The sequence below is a fragment of the Stegodyphus dumicola genome, chromosome 5 (assembly GCF_044657685.1).
Source record: "Stegodyphus dumicola isolate Sdum_Otavi_A_Nest chromosome 5, ASM4465768v1".
NCBI lineage: Eukaryota > Metazoa > Arthropoda > Arachnida > Araneae > Eresidae > Stegodyphus > Stegodyphus dumicola.
In genome coordinates, this window is record NC_140772.1 from 100,778,273 (window position 1) to 100,794,719 (window position 16,447).

Below are 16,447 nucleotides of genomic sequence, written 5' to 3' on the forward strand. Positions count from 1 at the left end.
AATTATGGAAGAACATTGCGTGCCATTCTATTACGAATTTTAATAAAAAATTACATCTTCAAATACGGATCTTAAATTTTTAACTAATAAAACTACACGGATATTTTTTCTTACTATTCTAATAAAAATTAACGATATTGAATGAACTGTTGGATAAATAACAGTTTCTTAATTATTATCTGTACGAAAAAAAGGTGCCTATCTTAATATTAATTAACGCCATCGCCAGAAAAACTCGTTATTTGAAAATATTATTCTGAGTATTTGGCAGAATTTCGTAATATTTAATAAAATCTTTATTTAACGAAGTAACCAGTAAGCGAATCCTTACAAAAAAAAAAAAATACCGCACGATAAATTCAATGTTTAATTTATCTGTGTTTTTACTAAAAATAACATCAAGCGCATTTCTTGACAAAGGCGAAATAGATTATCAAGACGATACTGACGTCACATCCCCTTGAGAGCTTCATATCTTGAGTGCTACTTTTCCACCAAGGGTCAAAGCTCCAAGATGGAAGTAACGAGTCCTGCATGCGAATTTCTTCTTCTGGCAACCTTGTTTGTGAAAGCGAAAGTGCAGACGACTTGGAGCAAAGTATTATTTGTTTACTTATGATAATGACATGCAATTCTGCCTTTATTGCAACTCCGGTTTTCCCATTTTACTTTAATGAATGAAAGTGAAACAGGGTGCCGTCAGTTTGTTCACATGGTAAGTAATCAGTATTTACTATATATATGAAGGTAAGTTATTTTCTTAACTTTATTACTGGAATACATTTCTTAAGACAGATTCCGTTATTTTCCTGCATTGGAGGTAAGCTGTTTCTTTTCTAAAGAAGTAGGTCCAGAGAGTGTATTTTAATATCATTACTTCTGAGTAAATACTTTAATACCCTTAAGAAATGAAAATCATGACAGAAGTTGTAGCTGTATTTGGGTATAATAATACTAGGTTATATGATGTGAAGAAGATTAAATCGATGCTTGCAGAACAGAAAATTGGAATCGCGCTTTGTAAAGAAGGAATAACCAATGAAGATAGGAAGGTATCAGAGTATTGTTTTGATACTAAATTGCACGGTTCTCATCAAGAAATTGAACAGGCATATGCAAATTTGCAAACATGGCTCAAATCTCAAAATCTCTGTGTTATTGGAATATTACCTTTCTCTGATAAGGGTGTTGTATTAGGATCATATGCAGCAGAGAAAATGGGATTAACGTCTGATGATTATAGCACAGCTATTACAGGACTAGATAAACATGAATTTCGGATAACTGAAGCAAATACAAATACTCCGGTTTGGTACAAGAAACCAGTATTTCAAAAAGTATTGCTACCTTCTGATCTAATCGAGTTTTATAACAAAATTGGATCTGCAGTTTTCTTAAAGCCAACCAGCGAGGGAAATAGTAGAGGTTGTATTTTGGTAAATTCGGTAGAATACATAGATGTGGCATTGGAGAACATAAAGCCATATATCAAAACTGGTGCTATGGTAGAAGAATATTTTGGAGGTGGTCGGGAATTTAGCTTTGATACAATTGCGGGAAAATGTTGGATTACAGAGAAGGAAACAACTGCTGGTAATTATCGTGCTGAGGTTCAACAGATTGTGCCTGCCCCTTTATCTTCGAAAGAATATAATCGCCTAATTGAAGCAGGAAAGTTAGTAGCAAAAATGAGTGGATCCAAAAATGGCGCAGCCCACAATGAATTATTTTTATTTTCAGATGATACAGTAATGGCCATTGAACCTAATAGAAGGCCTGCAGGTATGCATATATGGGACTTAGCTGCTTCTGCTTTTTCTTTTAATCCATATGAACTTTGGATTAATTGGTGTCTTGGAAAATTGACAGTTATTGATGAAATACTACAACGAAAGCATTATACTGGACTTAGAATGGTTTATGCCAATGCTGAGGGAGTTATTTCAGACATAAATAATGAAGCTATTGATAAGATTAAGGCAAATTTTAAAGAACTTGTAGAGGTTAAACTGACGAAAAGAATCAATGACAATGTTCAGAAAGATCCAAAAGATAATTCTGAGTTTTTAGGTCATGTAATTGTTAAGCATAATAATCCAGAAAAACTAAAGTTTCTGCTTAGTGATTTATGTAAGAAAGTTGCTGAATGTGTAAGAATTGAACCAGTATGTTATGGGAGAAATGACTTAGTGCGAAAAATTCGTGAATATGCGAGCAAAGAGAAACTCTTAATCCTTGATTGTGCTTACATTAGTACATTTGTAGAGGAATGGTGGAATGATGCCAAACATAATACAAATGATGCAGAGAATAAAGAACAATTGAAAAGTCTGTTAATTGAAAAGTTTGTAAATGATGAGCAACGTAAATTAAGCCTTGTTGGTGTGAGCGGCCATCATATTTCAGGAATTGAAATGACTAGATTATTTCAAACTGATGACCCAAAATTGGCTTATGTTGTGCATGAAGCATTATCAGATTTAGCAGGCATTAATGATATTAAATATCCATATGAAGACCATAAAATACTTTTTGTAAAGCCTGAGGGGGTTCAGAAAAAAGAATGGGGTAATGGAGCTGGTCTTATTAGTCCACATTGTGATGATTTATATGAAGATATTGATACAGATTTGTTGTCTTTAACAACATGTAGAGATAATTTAAAAGTTCCTACCTTGCTTTTTATGGCACATCAAATATTTAATATTTTGTCAGATGATGAAATGGATAGACTCACTAAAATGATGCCTAAATATGTGTCTGGTATAAATGTCAGAGGACTAAAAGAAAGACTTCATCCTGTTTTATCATACAAAAGTAATAGTTTTTCAATTGCATTTGATTTTAGAATTGATGAAATAAATGGTCTACGCATGAAAGTTAAAGATGAAGCTGACTTGGTTGTATTAAAAAAAATTGAGGGACACTTAACCCCTCAGAATGCAATTAAAGTTGGAACTGCTGCTGGAAACTTTGCTATTATTGCAAATAATAAAGTCCTTCATGCTAGAGACTCCATACAAGCTGCTAAAGAATTATGTCCAGGAGATTTACTAACAACACCACGACTTCTGTATAGAAGTAAAGGACCTAGATTGTAATTCTAATAAATTTTCAACTCAAATTAGTGGTGTGATGACATTTGATACAGAAAAAGATGAATTTACTTAACTGGGTGTTGCTTTTAAATTTAAATGAAAAAAAAAAAAAAAAAATGTGTTTTTATAAATATGCAACACTTTCTGAAAATGTTCTTGCAGTTTAATATTAAGTTCTGCAGATATGGAGCTTGTTTTAACCCACTTTCTGTGTCTTATAATGATTTTAAATGGTAGAATTGACTACCGCAAAATTTTTGTGATTGACTATTAAAAATGTTTAAGAAACTGTTTTATACATTTTGTATGATACTTGTTTAACTTTGTTAAATGCTGCTATATGTGTTTTGCAATATTGTGCATTTGTAATGAATTAACAGTAATAGTGAATGAATTACAGAGGAGAAAGTTTACATTTTTAACGAATTATTTTTTAAGCAAACATTTTTTTTAAAGTTGCTCATCAGTGTTATATTTAAAAGAATATTCAATATGTGTACTGTTTTTTTAAATATATATATTAAAAAATAAAAAGTATATTTCTTATAAAATATAATGTAAAATCTGCCTGTATGTTAAACAAGTTCAGAATTTTTGTATTATTATCCTTTCAATATAAAAATCAGAATTTCCTTTTTCAAACCATCATTAGAGCCTTTTACCATGTAAATAGTTCAAAACTGCGATTTTTATTTTATAGTTTATGTGAGGACAATGTTTCTCTTCCTGTTATCTTAGAATTAAACTTTTTTTTTTTTTTTTTTTTTTTTTTTTTTTTTGGTGAAATTTATTAGTATAAAATCATCCCTGTCTTTTGTACTGAGTTTTAAGAAATAATTTTTAATGTAGTTTTTATAAACATGTATGTAGTTATGTTTTTCCCTGGTATGTCTTGAGTTTTGCAATATTTAATTTTTTATTCATATGTTCTTATTCAATGACTGGTGCAAGTTGGCTATACCAAGACTTTTGCTAAATATTAAAATGTTTCCCATAGTTGATTACCTAAATTATGCTAATTTATTTTAATTTAATTTAAATTTCTGAAGTTTTGATTAAAGCATATTATCTTCTATGAGGAGCTGAATGCCAGTTGCTGTTAAAAGTCATATTAATGTATGTATATTCCTTCTTTTTAACAGCATTAGCAATGTTTTTTATATTTGATATTATTTAAAAGTATCACTGTGAATTTAGACTTTTAAATGTACTATTTTAAATACATTTTATTGAATTCATATATAAGCATTTGTGATTCACTATGCATAATCTTGCATTTAACCGCTGTGCTCATAATGTTTCAAATGTTAATATAGAATTTATAATTGGAATCCACTGATATTTGTTTCTTAAACAACATGTATGTAAAAAAAAACATATTGAAATCACTTTCGAAAATAATAGCCTGAAGCTGAATGCATCACATTTTGTTGCAGATAAGGTACAGCTACATTTTTTACTATAAACAAAATATGTTCATACTGTGCTGAGTGTTTATTACATAATTTAGCATTGGTAATGATAATTGTATTTAGTTTAAATATTGTTTAGTTTCCATAATCAGTTGAAATCTGTAGTGTTTATAAATGTCAATCACAGACTACTTGTTATAGCATAATATTGTTATATTTTACAATGTTTATAAATAAATAGTATGGATCGTGCCTGTATTTCAGATTACTACATGATCATTTATTATGTTTTTTGTTGAAATCGTATATATGTGTTAAGGTCAATAAAAGAATTTTTTTGACACTTGTTTTATGAATCTTGAATTTTAGTTGTATAAGAATACATTGTTATTCTTCAGTATATTTTCTTATACACTTAATCACATTGCTAGTGACAGAATTATTGGTAACATTATAAAAAAAAATGTGAAAACTTATTAAACTATAATTAATTTTTTATACATCATTGTATTACAACTTTAAAAAAAGTTCTGTGCATTAAACTAGGAATTCGATGGTGGTAGATATGAGATATTCTAAATGAGAATTATGAATGTTTATATGTAGAGTGATCTTATCAAGCATTGCTAACTTTAGACAAAGCCAATGAAATTTGACTTGATGCTTATTTTTAAACAGGAAGTAAAATAAAAGATTTTGGTGAATTTTCAATTTAGAGTATACTAGCATTTATGATTCTTGCTGACTCATGTAAAATAGACAACTAGCAACCATTCGTTTTATCGTAAAAAGATCAATTCCACTGACATTTACTTCTTATAAAAACATGATCATTCACAAATGTTTTTTAATGTCACAATCCATTTCATTTATTTATTATTCTTGTATTTTATGAAAAAATTTCTGAAATTTTTCCTTTTAAATCTTTTGACTATGTGTGGCCAACATTTTGCGCAAATTAAAAAAAATTAAATCCCTATCCAAGTAAAATAATTTCTTTAAAAATACTTCATATCAAAGATCTTATATCTGTTTATTAAGGTATTAAATAAATTATTTCCATCATTTCAGAATTTAATTTGCAATTAGGTGATATCATTATATTATAAATCTAAGAAACAATATTAATTTATTGCTTTATTTCATGAATACTAGGATGATGCATATTTCTTCCTTAGATTCCCATGGAATGATTTTTATTTTATTTATTTACCTGTTTTTGAATGTGGCAAAAGTATCTCTTGCAAAAAAATAATACGAGAAATTTTTAAGTATATCAGAAAATTTGTTTATTCCAATATAGTTAGAATTAAATAATAATAATAAAAAAAATTATCGAATTCTTTTAAAAATTTCAGTATTTATTAAATTCTTTTAATCAAATTGTTATACAGTAAAACTGCATGGAAGAAAAAATAAAATATGTGAGGTGATAAAATTTTATGAAACTATAAATAAGATCTGTTGTTGTGATTCTTCATCAATCGAAACTAAACATTTTGTATGTCAAATATTGGCAAATATATACAGTACTGATTTGTAGTCTTATTGCTTTTTATTAAAACTGATAATCCATGAATGAAATAAAAGTTCATCTGTATTTATATCTTCTCTCCTGTCCACTATGGTTCTATTATTCATGCTGATTGAATGGGATAAAAATAAAACTTGCAATTATTGAGAGTGAGTACATATGTGGGAGTAATATTAGGTTATTGTAAATGAAAGATACTTACTGGGCGAGAAGCAAGAACTATTTAATACAATATATACAGGGTGTTTCTGAATTCAGCTCACAAATTCAGAGGGGTGATAGTAGGTATCAAAAGAATGAAAAATTGCCGTAGAACATGAGGTCGCAAACCGGCTTCTACCCATCCAATGTCAAACGATAATGCCAATACACAGTAGATATGCTAACATCTGACTAGTTGCGCAACGACACATTTGTGATAACTGCATATTCTGACCAGTCATGCAGAAATGTTTGTTTAATTTTGTGTTGATTATGGGAACGGTGATTTCGTTTTCTGTGGGAGATCTATTGTTAAAAATAGTTATTTTATTATTTCGTATAATTATATATTAAATATTAAAGAATAATTGCTGTCATTCTTTGAAAGATAACTAAAACTTTATATAAAATTAAGAACTACAGATTTATGTGAACATATTGTTTTAATTTTCGAATAATTGGCCATATGATACAGATACTGTGTAAACACAATTAATAGATACGGTATTAACACAATTAACAGATATGGTGTTAATGCAATTAATTCTTGAAATTCTAATTAGCAAGTTTAGATAAATCATGTACACATGCAGGGAAATTACATTTTTATGAAATAGAATTGAAAAATAAAATAACCTTTAAAAAATCAATTAATCTATTTATATAAGACACAATGAAGAGTCAAAACATTATGATCACCTACTGAATAACATATTGCACAACCTTTGGTCTGCAAAACAGCTGCAACTTGCCTTGGCATGGATGTCACATGTTCTTGGTAGATGACTGTTAAGATCCGGTGAGTTAGGCAGCCAGAACATTAATAGGAATTCATCTTTATGCTCCTTGAACCACACCAACAACAGGGCCAGTGCAACCTGTGCAGTCGCACCTGGTGGCAAAATACGAAATAATAAAAAATAGCAATAGAAATTAAAAAAACACTAAAATTTTGCCTCCAAAATAGCAAAGGCGGATTTTAGTGGTTTTTTTTTTTTTTTTTTTTTTTTTAATGAAAGGACTTTTCCCCAGCAAAATGCCTAATTAAGGTTTGAAGATAAATAATAATCATTCTTCATGAGATAAATTTACAGAAAAAGATAAAAAAGTTTTCACTCCACAATAATTTTTTTATTTTGTGAAAACTCAGTGTCGAATTTTATGGTTACTTTTTGTTGCATTCTTCTCAGAATTGAAAATCAACTCACTATTGAAGAAGTTATCCTTCCCTATCACATTTATTTTTAACAAGAAATTAGTAGCCACATATTAATTAACTTCAGGTATTTTATATCTTTCATTATGCAGGGTTTGCACACATTTCTACACATGGAAATTAGGACTTTTAAGGGCCATTAATGAAAAAAATTAAGGACCTATGAGCAAATGGGAACTGAATAAATTCAATTAAAAGAATGCCCAAATTTCACTTTTGTAATACTATCCTAAAAATAAAATAGATCCCTAAGTAGTATGCATTATTACTAAACATGAATTAATTAACATAATTATTAATAAGTCAGAGAATAAAATAAACTTTATGCAATTTATCAAGTAGCATTAAATAGTTTACACTTATAATAGTTGGGACATATTTGAAAGAAGATAAGTGACATTAGCGTTTTACTAACAATTAGCTTTATGTCTCATTTTGTCACTAACTTGGTCAGTGTAGAGGTTTAGTAAATAGCAGGTAGCTTTTACGTCAAACGGCAGAGGTTAAAAAGAGAAGCAAGATCATAATCAACATGATTCATAACACAAGACGGAATGTTGTCACCGCTGCTGCTTATCTAGAGAGAGATCTGCTGATTAGAACAGACCTGAAAGGCCTGATGTAGGCACGGTTGGAAAGTGTTGAAAGTTAGTCAGGCTCTGTTTGATGCAATTAGTGTCACAGTTTTGTGTAGAGCTCCAGAGATTGTAACCCATTTAATATACTTTAAGGTTCCAATAAGCCATTAAAGCACCAGAGGTGATAATTTTTTTTGTATTATTTTAAGTCTCACTAGATGCAAAGAATAAGTTTTACTTGAATTTTACATTTTTGTGTTTTATCTTGTGACCACGGTGAGTATTAATGAAAGGCAAGAACTCGCTTTAATATGTAGAGATAATTTTTAAGGGTAAGCAGTTAGTTAAGCTGCAGAGCTGCGATGTTCAAGCTGGTCAAACTGTAAAAATGACTCATAACCCATGGATTACTGCTAAAGTAGATGGTGATGTAATTAGTGGTCATTGCAACTTGCATGGTTTAAGTTTTTTTATTTTACAATTTTTATTTACAATTTAAGTTTTCTATTTGTTGATATTGTTTGAAGTGCCTTTTGTATATATTTTGGAAGAGGATGGATTTCCATATCCTTCAACACATTTCAGTTGTTAAATCACGTTAAATTGTCATACATAATAATAACTAATTCATAATAATAACCACTTCCCCTCTAATTATAGATGAGTGGAGTCTGCTCACATGTATCTGCTCTTTTATTGATCATAGAAGCGGTCATTAAGGAAGGATTAAATATCCCTTCCTGTAGTTCTTTTCATGTTTATGGAATAATACAGCCAAAACGAGTTAGCTGATATTTTTAAAAATAAAACTGCACAATATATATACATGTTTCCTGCTAAATTCTGTTTTATTGTGAAAACTGATAACTCATAGTTTATCAAGTACACTCGAAAACTTTTAAGTCGTTAATATATAAGCATAAATTGAGATCATTTGGCATAATTTTTTTATTATAAAAAATGCTAAAAATTTCATGGTTTAAATTTAAAAAAAAGCCATTGTTCCCACAGGTTGCACCTGTGCCAGTGGGAGAAATGAATTTCAATAAAAAAAAGGAGGAAAAAGGCAGCAATATCTACATCAAATAGCAATTCTTCAAGTCAGCCAACACAGCATGATTATGAGATGTTCTTAAATGCGATAAAAGTAGGTGTTTTAAATTTAGAACATTGATTTTTCAAATGATATTTTATATGATTTATTAATAATGTGATAACCTATTAGATAATAATGATATATTAAAAATCATTAATGTAATTGTTATAATGAGCAACTAGTAGAAACTAAAAACTGATCTGAAAAACTCTGTTATTTACTAACAAACTATTGCATGCTTTTTGTGCTCCAAATATGTATAAAAACATTAAAATGAAAAAAAAAAAAAAAAAACAGAACCAGGAGATTAAACATTCTGAATGTTTGCACAAAATAATTACATAACTACAGTACAAAGTCTTTAAACCAGACGTCCATAATCCGGACCTCAATGCTACAAACTTTCTGTGCATGCATAAACACATAATGCATTTACGCATGCGTGTTTAATGTGTAACGGACGGTATAAGCTAGGCTAAAATGATTTGTTTCAGTTAATGTTGCAGATTGCGTTGATCTCTAATCTTCTAATTGGATCTAGCTTATTATTTTTTTCAGACTGTTGAAGCAATTTTATAAAAAGTAAGCTTGAACTTTTGATTATGTCAAAAAGAGTTTCCGATTCTGGAGCTGCCAAAGGATCTTCAAAGCGAAAGCATGTTTCGATGTCCATCAAACAAAAAGTGGAATTGCTGCAAAAAATGGATAAAGGCATGAAGAAAGTGACAGAGAGGTTAGTGAAAACGAAAAAATTTCCATGGACAAGTTAGTCGGCATTTTTGGCACAGCAATTACATGCCCTTGACTTGGCGATTTTTTATAACAGCGGAACTTTGTAACTGAACAAGAAATGATGTCTGTTATAGAATTAAAGAGAAAGTATTAGCACATAAAATGAAGCAACTTAAACAACTTACATTGAAAGAAATGTTTAATAAAGTAAACAAATAAATATTAAGATTTTTTTTGTAAATTTTGATTAAGATCATAATTTAGATCATAATTGCTCTTTATTTCATAAATTATGGTTTCATATTTTTAATTTTATAATTTCTTCATGCCATCGTACCAGATATAAATTGATGATCTATAATCCGGACTCGTCGGGACTTCAGCGATTCTGGATTAAGGGTTTTTCCGGATTATAGATCATCAATTTAAATCTGGTACGATGGCATGCAGAAATTATAAAATTAAAAATATGAAACCATAATTTATGAAATAAAGAGCAATTATGCGCATGCGTAAACGCTACGCATCTGTAGCTTTGAGGTCCAGATTATACATCATTCTGGATTATGAATGTCCGAATTAAAGACTTTGTACTGTATTAGACTACTTTTATATTTTATATCTGTGTGTTGTAATTTATGTACTGAATAGAGGAATATGTATGAATTTACAGGTACATCAGCCAGCAGCTCCAATTTTTTCTGTACTGTCAGATGATGAAGACACAGATACAGCTAGCGAATCTGAAAAAGAAAATACATTTTATCCAAGTACCAGACTTTAAAATGTTTCAGAGCGTCGATCACGATTACCTGCAACTCTTACTCACAATGAACGAATTGAAATTTTAATGAAAAATATTCATATGGATAAAAAAACAAACAAGGAGGTAGAAAAAATACAAGAAACCAACAAGAAAATCAACACTGGTTTAAGCAGCGGCAAGGAAGATTAACTGCTTCTCGTTTTGGGCAAATCTTAAAATGCAAAACTGGTCAGGAGCAACTTATTTAAAAAATAATAGATGCTGGCTGTTCATTTATAAATGAAAATATAAAATGGGGTCTTTTGAATGTAGAAAAGGCAAAAAAATCATTTTATGATTCACAGAAAAATTTGCATGTAAAACTTCATTTTAAATGAAACTGGTTTTTTAATATATGAAAAATGTTATGGTTAATCTTTGGATTATAATAACTTGGCGATTTTTTGGCGAAAATTTGGTGACCAACCCTGCTACAGCAACCTGCTAGTTTTTGTTTGGACGCCATTTTGTTTTCACAAAGGCCCCCCCCCCTTTTTTTTTTTTCCAACTCAACATTTTTTTCCAGCAATCTGCTAGCCGAATTATGCTTATGCTAGAACTTTTATGGAACAAAAGTGCTTAATCATGACGAAGATTAGGTGCGAAATTGGGAGAAAGTGCAGAATCTCAAACTGCTTGCCGTGTTTTTAAGAATTGCACATACACGGTATCCATGCACACGTCGACCTATTTTCACTTAAAAAAAAATCCCCAAATTGCGCACACTCTTGACTTTATCCATGTACACTGCTAAAATCCTAGTAACCTATATCGCCTTACCAAAATGTCGCCAAACTACCTGTTACCATATTCCAAAGATTAGCCAATTTCATTTTTCTATTTACATTTTTTTAAAAAACATCCAAGTGGGTATTTTATATCCATACTCAGCCTTTTATGTAATTACTAGATGTTCATATATATTTATATATACAGTCAAAAGTCTTTAATCCGGACCTCAAAGCTACAAACTTTCTGCGCATGCGTAAACGCATAATGCGTGTACGCATGCGCATAATAACTTTACGCATGCACGTTTAATGTATAACGGACGGTATAAGCTAAGCTAAAATTATCTAATTATCTATTCCAGTTAATGTTGCAGATTGCATTGTTTCTTAATTTTCGAATTGGATCCGGCTTATTATTTTTTGTAGATTGTTAGAGCAATTTTATAAAAGTAAGCTTGAACTTTCGATTATATCAAATAGAATTTCCGATGCTGGAGCTCCCAAATGATCTACAAAGCGAAAGTATGTTTCGATGTCCATCAAACAAAAAGTGGAATTGCTGCAAAAAATGGATAAAGGTATATCCTTTGTTTTTCTAACCATTCCGAAATCTGTTTATCAATTTCACGCTGCTCTGCCAGGGGGGGTCTAATGTCATGGCGCACAATGAACTGGAAGTTGATCTGTCAGCACTATCCTTATCTTCATGGCAGATGTTTTTATTTTATTCGGCTTATAATTTCTTACTAAATGTAGTATTTCATCTTGATGTACTCAGTCTTTGATATGATTTAAATCAAATCCCTCGTCATTATAAATATCACGAATACACATCAGATAGTTTTCTGGTTGCAATTTATTAATTTCGACTATGTGTAATGTATGCTTTACGCATGCTTGCGTTGAAAGAAATGCTTAATAAAGTAAACAAATAATATTAAACTTTTTTTTTGTAAATTTTGATACCCTTGAGATCATAATTGTTCTTTATTTCATAAATTATGGTTTTATATTTTTAATTTTATAATTTCTGCATGCCATCTTACCAGATTTAAATTGACGATCTATAATCCGGAAAAACCGATAATCCGGAATCACCAAAGTCCCGACGAGTGCGGATTAAAGACTTTTGACTGTATATATATAAAATATACAATTTAATAAGATTAAATATATGTGGATTTTCACTTTTGAAATTCAACCTCTGATTAGTGTTTCTTTATAACCATCGCCCACCCGCGACCGAGCGGTAAGATGCTGAACATTGGTAGTTTGGTCCGAGGTTTGAATCCCGCGAACGGGCTGGCTGCATGGGTGTTTTCATGGTTTTCCTCATGTGTAACGTGTATACAAGCCAGTTTCCCTTAGAAAGTCCTCCACGAAGGCATCCCTCCCTTTAGGCAGATAGCCCTCGTGTGCTTTGCCATAATTAAATAATCCAATCCAATCCTTTATAACCATCTTCAGTTTTGTTGCTAAAGAGTAGATGTATTTCTTATAGCAAGTTTTCATGACAGTTTTAAGTTTTTGTTGTGTAAGAAGTGAATGTATTTGCAATGTGTTCTCATATTGTAGAGCTGAAATTTAAAATACTCATATCTCTGCAGTTAATTAGTATTGCAAACAATACATGTCACAGTGCTTGTTATTTGTATCATGTATTTTTCAACTTTTTTATAATGCAAATGTGTTACATTTTAAAATAAAATTTTGTGTCTTTAAAAAGAAGCTTGTGGTTATTTATGCTCAGTAATCCAACTATAATTCACAAAAAGTGTTGCTTTAATTACTTTGTTTTCAAAGGATGAATTTTAATGTATACTTATTTTTAAAGAAGCACTGTAAGTGAGACTTTTTTATCCATTACTGTCAGTATTCTGATTAGTGGTCATGTTGTTCAAGCTTTGATTATAAATGATGTCTGGTGCATCTAAATAATGTGATTACATTATACTGAATTTCAGCAGATTTATATACATGCTTTGGAAATATTGCTATGCTTGCAGTTAATTAACATACATTTCATGTCCTTTGTTATTATTTGTAACGTGGTCATCAACATTTATTAAATATCAAGTGTGTAACATTTTAAAATGAAGGACGTTTCTTGCTTGGCTGCTTCTATTCATTGTTAAAAATGTAATTGTCTTAACAAAATTGTGGATAATCGATAACAATTATTGTGGGTAATCAACAAGCAATAAAGATATGTTTGGATTATTAAGTAATTTTGTAGTTCTTAAAAAGTTTCCCACATCTTGTACTATGTAATCAATATTTTAGGGATCTTTATCTTTCGCTTTATCTGAAAACTTTGTAAATATACTTCCAAGTACTTCAGCCTCAGTATATCTGCTACTCTATCTCTGTTAATATACCACTTACCTGTGAGATTACAAATATTACGCTACAATTAGATACCAAATGGAAAGAAAATTTAAGTGGACTTCTGTTGACTTAGTTAAAAAATACTCATTGTTACATGTACAGTCCTATACAGGAAATGTCCACGTCAAGTAAACAAAATATATCAGAATTTTAGAAGCACCTTTCTCCTGAAAAATTGAACAAATGAGGGATTTTTGTAATACCATTATAGAGCTCATAATACTATTAACATGTATACATTGTTGTTAAACAATGTGATTTAATATCAATAATGGATTTTAGAAATATTAAATTCTGTGCATAGGCCTAGTTATATCTTTTTCAAATAGCACAACCCTTCGCTTTTAGGCTTTATACAGCTAAGAAATTCTGAAAATTTATATGCTTTTTATTTAAAACAGGGCTTCTTAAAATTTTTCCAGTTGCGACCCCTGTACCCCATAATATTTACGAAAATTTTGTGGGACCCCATAAGCATTGTGTAAATCTGACACATGCGCGAGTGAAACCGTCAAATTTTTTACTTGCACTGTAATATGCTACTGCAGTTTTAGGTCATTACCTTTAATTTATAATTTTAAGACATAGAATAATGTGAAAATTTCAAATAAGTAACAGACAAAATGACAGCATCACATGCACATCAAGTAGTAAAATGAATGTTTATATTATAAAAAGAATGCATCGAAATGTTTTCATTTTTTCTTTTTCTGCATTGTCTTATCTTAATCTATTTTTAGGTACATTGTGTAAAAATATTTGGTAATTGTAAAATATTATAATAAGTTAAAGAAATATCAAAACTGCTAACATTTTTGGCGAACCCCTGCTGCAGGTCCAGAGAGTTTAAGAAACTCTAATTTAAAACATTAGACTGAACATAGCCATGTTTTGAATTAAACCTTTATTTATTTACCCTCATTTCCTGTAACAAATGATTGATGAATTATTTTATTATGTTCTGCTAACCTCTGAAAACGAGCAACTTTTCCTGTTTGTCAGTCCTGAAATTTGTGCTTATAAAATTGAAGACACATAATCTGGATGATTAGGATCATCAGATGGTTTACCTGAAAAAAATATGTATAGTATTAGAAACAGAATAGAAAATAGCATTAACTTCTATTTTGACACTTCATACATTAATACTTTTCTATGTACTCTCTTAAAATATTGCAATTTTCTATGTGCAAACTAAGAATAAAAATTACAGTAAAAATATATTAAACAAATGCTCAGTAAAATTTCAATTTGTGTACTGAAAATCATTTGAATTCCAAAAATAAACCAATATAACACGGAAAAAAAATCATCAGCAAATAATATTTTCTCTAAAAAGTGGTCACATGAATATAAAGCTTTCTAAGATTTTGATATATTTAAAAATTCCTAGATGCTTAAAAACTGAAAATTCTATTTAAAGATCATAAAATCATAAGTGAATTCTTAAAACATAATCCCAGTGATGGAAACATAGCCTCAACAGGCGACCATCGCCAAACACCACTGATGCATTTTGTCAAAGATCTTTATGATATATGTTTACATATCATATAGAACATTTTTAATTTAGATAATAAATTAGTTTTAGCTTTCATGCTACAGCCACATAGCATTGACTCAATTTTCTTTTATGCATACTTCTGTATTTATCAGATACAACAAAAAATTAAACACTTCTAAAATAAATTCACAACAGCAACGTAAACAAACACAATATTACTTGAAACCAAGGTTCTTTAATATACTAACCGAAAACCCTGTACAGAGCAGTCAGCTGCAGGTTCACTTGCAAGGGTCAATCTAGAATCATCAAAAACAATATCCCTCATCTCAGTTTCACCGTCTAAACATCTTCAGAGCTTAAGTCATGTCAGGTAAAATATTAACAAAAAAGTGAGAAGTAATATATGCATCTTCCCCCTCATCAGGAGCAACAGAAGATGTGTTAGAAAGTGAAATCTGCCAGGAATTATTAGTTAACAATAAAAGACACATTCGATACTTCACATCTACGGGCAGTAGATGATCATAGAAATGGCCAAGACCTCGGATTCGGGAAAAAACAATTTTTCAGGGATTTAGTCTGGAAGTTAAAAAGTATTTAACTCCTAATTGTTTTAAATCAGAAAATAAGCCCAGCAGCGATCTAATCGATATCATAAATCCTTTCTGAAATGGTAATACAGTCAAAAGTCGTTAATTCGGACACCCATGATGCGGAATGATCTATAATCCGAACCTCACAGCTACAAACTTTCTGCGCATGCGTCAACAAGACCTTTACGGCCGTAAATATGCGTGTACGCATGCGCAAAATACGTTTACGCATGCGCGTTTAATGTATAACGGATGGTATAAGCTAAGCTAAAATTATCTAATTCAGTTAATGTTGCAGATTGCGTTGTTAATTAATCTTCGAATTGTATCCAGCTTATTATTTTTTGCAGACTGTTAGAGCAATTTTATAAAAGTAAGCTTGAACTTTCGATTATGTCAAATAGAATTTCCGATATATATTTACTAATATGTAAAGGATCTACAAAGCGAAAGTATGTTTCGAAGTCCTTTAAACAAAAAGTGGAATTGCTGCAAAAAATGGTCCGAAATCTGTTAATCAATTTCACGCTGCTCTGCGGCGGGTTTACGCCGCGGC

The 16,447-nt window shown here is 30.2% G+C and overlaps 1 long non-coding RNA gene across 1 annotated transcript; it reads left to right on the forward strand.

Moving 5' to 3' along the window:
* The first annotated feature begins 483 nt into the window (after positions 1 to 483).
* Positions 484 to 13,627, forward strand: LOC118203380 (uncharacterized). The gene is made up of 3 exons (XR_004760553.2): positions 484 to 715; positions 9,051 to 9,186; positions 10,541 to 13,627. It is a non-coding gene; the product is annotated as an uncharacterized LOC118203380 (long non-coding RNA).
* Positions 13,628 to 16,447: the final 2,820 nt, after the last annotated feature.